Source organism: Silene latifolia, chromosome Y, assembly GCF_048544455.1.
Source record: "Silene latifolia isolate original U9 population chromosome Y, ASM4854445v1, whole genome shotgun sequence".
Taxonomy (NCBI): Eukaryota; Viridiplantae; Streptophyta; class Magnoliopsida; order Caryophyllales; family Caryophyllaceae; genus Silene; species Silene latifolia.
The window spans coordinates 4,737,873-4,748,702 of NC_133538.1; the positions used below are offsets into that span (position 1 = coordinate 4,737,873).

The 10,830-nt window shown below is 41.8% G+C and overlaps 1 long non-coding RNA gene across 1 annotated transcript; it reads left to right on the top strand.

Annotated features, from left to right (window-relative positions):
* The first annotated feature begins 3,816 nt into the window (after nucleotides 1-3,816).
* Nucleotides 3,817-10,402, top strand: LOC141634075 (uncharacterized). The gene is made up of 3 exons (XR_012538809.1): nucleotides 3,817-3,998; nucleotides 9,793-9,885; nucleotides 9,980-10,402. It is a non-coding gene; the product is annotated as an uncharacterized LOC141634075 (long non-coding RNA).
* The last annotated feature ends 428 nt before the right edge of the window (nucleotides 10,403-10,830 follow it).

Genomic DNA, 10,830 nt, shown 5'->3' on the forward strand with positions numbered 1-10,830 from the left:
GCCTATAGTCAGTGATCGTTGACATGAGATAGTGATAATGAGAAGAAATAGCTACGGATTTAGTACTAGTTAGGTTACGAGGACGTAACGTTTATCGTAAGAGGGGTAGGATGCGACAGAGAAAGTTTGATGGTTATGCATGTTGTAGTGTATTTGGAAGTTTTGAGTCTTGGTGTAGAATAAGGATGAAGTTGTGGTTAATATTATTAAAGGTAAAGGTTATGCTTGTAGTAGTATGTATTTTATATGTATGGTTATGGACTAAGGTTGTAGGAAAGTTTGGTTGTGATAATGTTGACGGTTTTGGTAGGTGACGTTTATGAGTGTGAGTAAACTTCGAGGACGAAGTTCATTTTAATGGTGGTAGAATGTAACATATAGCTTGGTGGATTGTGTTGGTATTGCATCTACTAGTGAGCGGTATGGAAGTAAGATAAAGTTGGCAGCTCTGGTGTTGTTGGTGTTCGATAGTATTATGGAGTTAGGTGGGCTATTCTATGGTTGATGCTATGTTGTGAGCTATGTTGTTGAGGTAGGCGTTGTTGGGTGAGTTAGTGTCAAGGTTGGAGGATGAGAGTTGAGTGTTGCTGTTTGGTGGAGTGGTATGTGTGCATGCTATGTAGGTATGGTGTGAACTTCGGGAACGAAGTTCGTTTTAAGGAAGGAAGACTGTAATACTACAGTTTTATGGTCTCAGCTTACTCGGTCGAGTAGGCCATACTCGGTCAAGTAAGTTGTCGAGATCTTTTAAACAAGCTACTGTTTTGGGTGCACTCGGCCGAGTATTGAGGAACTCTGTCGAGTAGGTCATACTCGGCCGAGTACTTCAGGTACTCGACCGAGTACCCGGTCTGACAGGTAAGTTTTCCGCGGTTTTGATTAAAATAATTGGAGAAGTATATAAAGTCATGCTAACAGTTTCTAATCATTTCTTAATCACTTTTCTCAAAAATAAACTACGTACACTGCCTCTCTAATCATTCTAATCATCTCCAAGGCGAAGGTTGTTAGATCTTGAGTTTTAGCATCTTATTCCGTGTCAATCGCAGTAGTAAGTGTCTTATCCTTGTTGATTTATTGTTATTTTTATAGTTATGTAAACCCTAATTTGGGAAAATTGGGGCATTTGGTAATTGGGCATACTATATTGGTTAATTGAGGGGTAGTTAGTAATTGTATGTGATTATTACTTGTATGTGACGGTTCCATGGAGGTTTGCTATTGCGGTTACTTGTGTGTGTGTGTGTGTGTGCTTGGATTGCGAAAAGATAGGGTTTCCCTACTCAGTTGATTGCATAATTGATTATAAGACGGTATTTGTGTTGATTGATTGGTATTATTATTGTGATTGTGGTTGATTGTGATATCTCTGGTTATTGGTTATTGTTAGTGAAGCCATTTTCGGGAGATGCACACCCAAGTTCGCCCCTTATGGCTCCCGTCACAAGGGGATGTGCACATTAATGATCTGGGTTCGCTCGTTACGATGAACGGAGCTTAGGCGGGCAAGGCTGCGGTCCCCCACTGGCGGTGTGGGTTTCCCGTTTCGATGGGAGCCTGGTAGGGCTACATACTTTGGTGTGTAGTCGGTTACTTGTTACTATTGGAATTTGGAGGATGGTTACTACAGTATGGTTTTTATTGTGTATTGGATTGTGTATATGTGATTTCTTATTTTGGTTATGTAGTTGACTGACCCCGTTATTGTTTTCAAAACTCTAGTGATCAATTCGGGGATGGTGAGCAGTTGGTTTAGCAAGTATTGGATGTGGATGTAGCTCGCGGGATATGGACGGGGCATAGTCATCACCTTGCATTTAGCTAGCTTCCGCTGTCGCATGAACTTTAGTTTTTTTGTTGTTTTGGTTTAACTTTGGGTTGTATGTTGAGTAAACAGTTTTGATATCTTTTATTAAATGTTATTTGATGGTCTATTTGATATACTTTACCTCGGACAACCGAGATGGTAGCACCTTGATATGCTAAGGTGGTTTTGGTAAGGCACCTTGGTGTCTGGGGGTGTTACAGGGTCTTATCAGCGGCCGAATAACAATGGGAATTAAACTTCAGCAGCTAAATCCACAGTATTGACGAGTACGATGCAATGAGGTTAGAAGAGCAGCGGGAAACTGTTTATGATGGATAAACAGACAGCCGAGGAGGATGCCCAGGTCGTTACTGGTACATTTCTGGTTAATAATAAATCAACTTTTGTTTTATTTGATTCAGGTGCTACCCATTCCTTTGTGTCTAGGAACCATGCGTTGACCTTGGGGTTGGGAGTATTCGATTCAGTAGATGAGGTGGTAATACCGTCGGGAGAGTCTGTATCTTGTCGTAAATTGTCTAAAGGGGTGTCTATGTTTGTCAGGGAGGTAGATTTTCCGGTCAACCTGTTTTAGTTTCCATTAGGGGTTGGAGGTCATTCTGGGGATGTATTTGTTGAGTAAATACAAGGGTAGTATTGATTGCCATCAAAAGAAGGTGTCGTTGAAGGGTCCAAAGGGAGTTAGAGTGTCTTACCGAGGTTTTGGTAGTGAAGCCAAAGGTTAAGATCATTGAAGCTATGATCTTAAAATCGTGTCTAAGGAAGGGATGTCCTATGATTTTGTGTCATGTGAGGGATTGTAACAACCCCCATCTACCAAAGTTCCTTACCAAGGCCTACTTTAGCAAATGGAAGCATTAATATCTCGGTTACCCAAGGTAGTATATATAGCAAAGATATCATAATGAAACGTTTATAAAGGTAAACAAAGTTAAATCGATTACATGTTCCAAAACTCAAATGTAAATACAACTCCAACTAGATAAATGGATGTCTAAACAACATCGGAAGCTAAAATGTGACTTGTCTCGATGACGTCCCATCCAAACTCGCAAGCAAGCTCAAACATCAACGCCTGCTAGACTCACTGCTCACCATTTGTCGGAAATATCAAATGGATCACCACAGTTTTGAAAACATTTGAAAGGTCAGTACAATTACACAATTAATCACAACAAACACAAGAATATGCAACACAATGCTACTCAAACAATACTCCACCATCTCCGAACTCCAAAATTAACAATTGGCTCTCATCGCAACGAGTAGCCGGGTTCCCACCGCAACTAGTAACCCACCCCTGCCGATGCCAGACCGCAGCGCTGGACATCAAATCCCGCTCATCGCAACGAGCGAACCCAAACTCATTAATGTGCACATCCCCCTTGTGACGGGAGTCACAAGGGGCGAAAAAAGAGGGTGAAACCATCTCCTGACATGGCTCACAATATCCAATCCAATACCTCCAATAAACATAATCACAAAAACACAATACTATGATCAAACAATCACAACAACACCCAGTGCGTGCAATTAACTGTATAATCATACTGTGTGGGGAAACCCAACCTTATTCGCAAAATCCGATAATAGCACAAGGGTCGGGTGGGTCGAGTCCCGGGTTGAGTCATACGGGTCAGGTCATACGGGTTACGGATCGGGTTAGGGTCAGAATACGGGTCAAAAGATATGTCAAATCGGCTGATTAACTTTGGCTTTAACGCCCTTTTTTTGTGTATTTTCTACATTTTTCAAGTACGTTTTTTATATTTATTCGTCGTTTCTATTGATTGATACATTTCTTTTAACATTTGTATATTTTTGGTTATTTTTTTTTTTACGAATTTTTACCCGCCATGTGAATCGACAGTATGAGAAATAAAGTTTTACCCACGTCATAAGTTCGATCGAATAAATAGCGTCGCAAACTTGCAATTGTAACTAAATATGATGTTATATAGTTCAATGTGTTTTGACGTTAATTTCGCAATTGAGGGGAGAATACAAGGGTTATCAAGTAACCAACCCAATACCAAGGTTGTGACAAAATGATGATGAAATCGACACAAAACCTAGCAATTGAACCACACAGAGAGTAACCCAAATCACCAAAAGAGTTCATCTGAGTACCCATTTGATGATTCAAGCTTTCACGAACTGTACAATTTTTGTAAGTGAACCAATTTTGCATTTCATTAGCCTTGGATTTATGTATTTGTTTAATTGTATCTTGTTGTGAGTTTTTTTTTTCTTTTTTGTCGGCCTGTTTTTTGTTCAGACTTTCTTTGAGAATGTCTTTTGTTTTGCCCTTTGTAATCTTGATTCTTTTGGTAATTCGAAAGCCTTTCCTTAAAAAAAAAAAAAAAAAAAAAAAAAAAAAAAAAAGTGAGCGCAAAGCAACAGAAAACAAAGTTATCCAACCTGATTACTTGAATTTCCAATTGAAATGATATTCAACTCCATCCATAACCAAGTAATTCCAACAATAAAATTAAAGAGAAAAGAACTAACTAATCACGGAGGTGATTAAAAACCTTAATCCCCATGGAATTAGCAGTACCAACAATAGAGTTACAAGCGCTCTGAATGGGCAAATGAGCAAACTCATAAACATAAAAAAAAATGTTCATTCTGGAAAATAAAACAAAGTTATATTAGTCTTAGTGAATAGATGAGATTACAGTTATCATGAGACAATGGATGCATCATAATCTAGTTCATCATTATCCTAGTCATATTCTTCATCTTCGGTGTTGATAGTCAAATGCGACAAATCAAACTCAAAACCGTTGACACAGGCAGCGTACCACGACAAGGTTGATGAATTAGAGGCGATGGAGATCTGGTGGTATTCCTACGACGGCGAGTACAATTCGATTGCGTTGGAGTTGGACGCATCTTAAAGGAAATGAAGGCGACAAAACAGAGAAGTAGGCTTGCGATTATAGAACGAAGATTAACACAAAAATCTGGAAATTGATTTGAAATTAAGTTTATGTTTAATCGATTGAAGGGAGGAGGCTAGGGTTTGCATTTTCATTTTTGAGAGAGGAGAAAGACAGGAGCGCGTGAAAATTTTGGGGAAAAATTAGAATGAAACTTTTCAATTTCAGCCTTCAAGCCTTTCAGCGCGTTAATTTTTTTTTTTTTTTTTCAAATGCCTGACCCGACGGGCTGACCCGGACCTGACCCGGGAATTATCTGGTCATTACGGGTCGCAGGTCGAAAAAACGAGTTAGTAATCCTAAAAACGGGTCGGGCGGGTCGGGTTTTTGGGTCGGGTCGAAAATTGATAGGTCTAGTACCTACTAGGGATGGCAGTGGGTCGGGGACCCGACCCAGACCCTTCGGGTCGGACCTTAATGGATCGGGTCCGGGTCTTAATTTTTTAGAGGGTATGGATCTTAATAAAATATTTAGGGTCCGGGTCTGATTTATAGGACCCTGACCCGACCCTTAGACCCGTATAATTAAAAAAAATAAAATTAAATAAATAAATTACTTAACCCAACAAACACAGGCTACACAGCCGTTCCTTCCTTCCTTTCACAAATAAAACCAATTCTTTCCTTCACTAATCACTCTAAAGTCTAAACCCACGTCTATCCCCAAAAACACTAAACATACGGTGGCAGCGGCAACTTCCAAGGACGACGACCGCAAGGAGTTCGACATCTCCGGCCAAACTAACAAATCTTGAAGACTTAAACTCCTGCCAGAGCACCGATGATCGGCCAGATCTTGAACTCCGTTCCTTTCACAAGTCAACCCAATTTTTTTAGGGTTTGTTTACTATTTTCGATTAATTTCAGTCAATACTGAAATGTTTTAGGGAAATTGGGTTTGATTTGTGTATTTAACTTTAGGCTAATTATTTGCCATTTAATTAATTTTAGTCATATTGATTTGATTTTAGGGTATTTGTTATTCAATTAACACTGATTTGTATACTAATATTGAATATAAAGATGTGTTTTGTATACTAATTTGATCAGTGAAAGTTTGAAGGGCTAAAAAAAAGCTACTCCGTACAAAAAAGCTAAAAATAGGCATCTTATTGTCAGACCTGCGGGTAGACCCGGACCCGACCCAGACCCACATGGGTCGGGTATGGGTCCGATGATTTTAGACCCTGTAGGGTCTGGGTCGGGTAAGGGTCCAAGGTTAAGGTGACGGGTCCGGGTCTCATTGGACCCGACACATACCCGACCCGTTGCCATCCCTAGTACCTACAGAGCCCCTACTTTGACTGAGGCTTGGACAAGGCGAATGTCAAAGTATAGCCCTCAAGTCAATCAAAAATTACAACCTGAAGACTATGCCGACGCGAGGCGACTCAAGAGGTCTGAGCCAAGTACCTGTCGTCGGGAACATTTTAGAGCATGTCGACTTCCGGGGAGGGTCGTTTTAAGTCCACTAGAAAACGTAAAGAAGCTCGCCAGCCATAAGAAGAAACCATACCTGAGACATAGGTGAACTGGAACTTCGTGGGGAACCATATGAGGGTCAGCACGACGTTGGAAGAAACTACTGGCAGGGAATAAGGCAGGACTTACTGAGAACCGACGGGAAAAACAGGCTTGTAGGTAGCAAAACGTTGGAAGAAACTTCTGGAGAATAATAAATCTTGCAGATAGCAGTACGTTGGTAAAAACTGATGGAGAATACGATAACTTTGTAAGTAGCAGAACGTTGGTAGAAACTGCTGGAGAATAAGCTTGGATTGGTCTCATGCGAACTTTGTTTGTCGAGAAATTCATGGGCTGTAGAGTGGCAATGAACTCTCGCTGGGAAATAAAATGTGCAATCCGCTGGGGAGAAGATAAACTTGGGCGAGAAAATACCCGTAGAAAATATCCGGAGAAATTCCCTCCAAAATATTTATAGGAAATATCCAAAATATGGAAAATATGGGGCCCGAGCCTGCAAATAACGAACTCATAACGGCTTGAAAACGAGAACTGCTGCCAAATGACCTGGAGAAGAGGCGCAACAGACTCAAGGCCTAAGGACGAGGCGCAGCATTTGCTGCGTTTTCTCACGAGCCTGTCCAGGTCTGATAAAACAGAAACTCCACGCGGGTTTCTTATTTTCATTTCAAACACTTTTTTCGTCTTCAAACACCAAGAACTCGAAAAACTTCATCAAATCTCATCCAAATTTGATCAAAACTCATCACAAATCATGACTAATCCAGGTATGCATCTTATTTTTGATTTAATTTGCATTTATAGCTTGAATTAATGTAGAAATTAGGGTTTTTTTGCCCAAATAATTCAAAAATTTGGGGCATTGATCCCAAACGATTTTTCCTTGTGGAATTGATATTAGAAATGGTTAATTGATCATGCTAGGAGCGTAACCATATATTTACTTCGAATTTTCGTAAAGTATAGGCGAAATGAGACCAAAATGAGACGATCTTTTGCTAGACCGCTTTATAGGCTCGAAAATGGCCTTAAACTAATTGGAATTTCGTAAAACTTGATGTTTTGGAACCCTTGGATTATGGGTAAACTTGCTATCGTGTCGGAATTTCAGTTTGTGACTGCTCTTCTGGGATACTTTTTGGCAGTGGGCATGCTATAGTAGCGAAATGCTGCCGAAATTTCGACTTGTAGTCGATGCTAGGCATGAATTAGACATGTAGGAACATGACCTGAACACATTTGTCGACTTGCTTGAAAACGAAGCTGAAAATGACTTGAAAATGGCCTGAAACGGCCTCTAAAATAGCTTGTGTTTGCTCATTTTGTAGAGGACATGCCCTTTACTTCCGAACGAGACTTCATGGACATAGATTTCGATCCCACCTCGGATCTCGTGTTTACACGGGAGTCGTGGAGGATGTAGGTAAGAAGGAGGAGGTGCCCAAGAGGGCGAATGTGAGGAGGAGAGGGCGTCAGCCTACCCGAGCACCCAAGTGGGCCGAGAAATGGGATGGTAGGCATCTCATTTGGGCTGCGGAGAGTCACTTGTCGTAACGTATGGCAAGGAGCACAGTGAGCATTAGATTTTCTGAACTTGAACTTGTAATTTCCTTCTTTTCTCTCTTCTTACTTTACATAGAAGTTAGCAAATATTTAAAAAAAATGTAGGAGGCTGGCAATATGAGGTCGTTCTCCGGGTATACGACCATGATGGAGGCCTTTGAGAGGTTGTCGGAGGAGGAGAAGGTGATCATCGAGCTTGGTGCCTTCGGAGCGTTGGTGAGAGGCTGGCATGAGATAAAGAGGAAGAAGATTCGGGCCAACATGTGCCTGATTCGAGCCGTGTTGGACCGTTTCTGGGACACGACCTCGACTTTCCTTATGCCTTTTGGAGAGACCGGGATTACATTTGAGGATTATGGTATGATATCCGACTTGCCTTGTGGAGAGGAGCCGATGGTGTGGTTGGAGGTGGCCATGAGAGTAGACTCAACCGAGGCTAGGAGTTTGGTTTGATGGAACCTAGCTAGGGCCGCGGCTAGGGTACCCGGCCTAGTTCCTACATCAAAGATTACTTTGATGGTAAGGTTCCGGCGAGGGTGCAGATGACAGAGGGTGGTGGCATGGTGCCTCCTTCGCCGTGTACAACTGAGCAGCGAGCCCGACTTTGGCTTTGGTGGCAACTGTCTTCGATTTATTTCTGAGACAAAGGGGAGAAGCTGTTGACAAAGCTTCTGCCCTTCCTTGCTGACTTGAGTGACCTAGGTCGTCTGGATACATGAGGGCCATGGTTCGTCCTGAGTTGATCGAGATAGGGACTTCTCCTTCTACTTTTGGTCCATGACTCATCTTAGAGGTATGAACCATCTTTTCATTTGATCTGCTTTTCATTTGAAATAATTTGAACCTTGAAATAGAACTTGATAATTCTTGCGAAATGAAAGATCATCTGACTCTTGATAGAAAATATTCTGCGTAGGCTCAAAAGAAACGTATATAATCTCCCTTCCCCTTCATTCCCTTATATGGTCACAGAGGCGGCCGTCGTTTCTCTTATATGAATAAGAAAAATGAAGGAGTAAAAAACGAAGGATCAATTTAGTAAATAAGTGAAAATTTTTGCAAATGAAGGATCATTTGATCAAACTATGTAATAATCCCCTATTTTTTAGGCTTGAGCGTACTCATACTCCCCCGGCTTCGCACCTACGAGGGCAACAGGCTTGACTAGGGAGTACCCTATTTTGAGGGACTGGATCGTTTGCAAGCAGAAGAGCCAACGGTCTTCTTACGACACCTGCAGAAGAGGTGTCAATGCCTTGCAGCTTGACAACGTAAGCATTCTACCTTGCTTATTTAGACCTTTTATTTCTAGTTTTGCCCTTGATAATGACCCCTGTGACTATGCTTCAGTGGATCCCGAGACCCTGGGAGGCTTACACTGGTGCACCAGCCTTTGTGGCTGACGTTCTTAGGCCTACGAGCTCGAGCAGGCTACTCCTTGCGACGCCCATGGGGCCTGTGTGGTGCTTGGGTGAGCGCCTTCGTGACACCTTCACGGTTCCCATCGATCTTTTCTGGACGATGTTTAGGGAGCCTTCGGAGGCTGAGGGGACGACTCACTTGGCTGGAGCGACTGGTGACGCTCTCTTCTTTCTTGATCTGGAGTATTCGGAGTTTGTACAGAGGTGGTTGGCGTACTGGCCGATCGTGGTGAGTATCTCTTCCGTTGTTTTATCAAAATGATAACTTCCTTTAAAACGGCGTTTAGAAATGACAATCTGAACTTGACAGGAGATCGATGTGGTGGGCGTCGAGCCCCCAGTTTTCCCTGAGACACTAGAGTACGCGGGCCCAGCTGGTACGACGGTATCCATGGTGATCTCGTCATTTCCTGAGTCGGTGACAGAGGCTTAACTTGACGAGTGGGAGCACGTCGTGAGGAGGATAAGCCCCCAGTTTGGACTTCTTTTTTGTCTCTTTTGATAACATGTAAGAACATGACAGTAAACCTATTTGTAAATGAAAATGTAGGTGGCGCCGCCAAGGCATGCAAAGTTCTGGAGGACGGTCAACCGGCTGTGGGGGACAGCTGCTGAGGCACTCTCGGGTAGCTCGAGACGACAAGTATGAACCTTCCCTTTCTTTGGCAGAAATTTGAATTTTGCAAATATTTGCATTTCGCACTTTATTATTCACCGTCCATTTCTCCTGTTTATAGAGAGAGCATGAGTTGGAGCAGTCACGAGAGGAGACGACCCGCTTGGTGAGAGAGCTGGAGGTCCGGGATACTGACATCGCCATTCTGGAGGCGAGCGTGGCTGACTTGAGGAGGCACTTAGCTGAGCGCCGTGACTAATCTTTGCTTTTGTACATTTTATATTTTGCTCTCGGGCATAAGTTCGAGGTTTTAGTTTACATATTTGTATTTTTGGCATGTATATAATGGCTTGTGCGCCTTTTGCTGATGTTAGATGTAGATTTTCATTGTACCCGCAGGTTGGCTTGGAAACAGGCTTGGCATGTCGACTATTTACGTCGTTATGCCGCCGAAATTTACGTAGAAAAACGCAAGCGAAGAAAACACATGTAATATACAAGTTAATTGAACATGAGAAATAAATTAATAAAATTGGCCAAAATAGCGAAAATAGCAATTCGACCGGGTAAAAAAGAAGAATTTTTAAAAAAAAGTGCCCCTAAAATGAGCAGTAGTGACTCGACGCACGACGGGAATGCTCCCCCCTAAAAAAAAAAGAAACAAAATGGGTAAGTATAAAGATATGCGAGTAAAATGACTTGAAAATGTGAGAAATAATGACTATAGAAATAAAACAAACTCGACGCACGAAAGACGGGAGTGAAGTGCTTCCCCCTAAAAAGAAAAGAAAATAAAAATGGGTAAGTGTGTTTGTGTGGCGAAATGATGTTGCCTCGAAATGTAAACCCGTGTCAAAACGGAATTCCGTAGCAAAAATAAGATTATAATTTGGTAAGGATAAAAAAATTTACGAATTTAGTAAGTAAATTCCTATAGGAATAGGAAATATTCACTAAAACGGGATTAGGAAA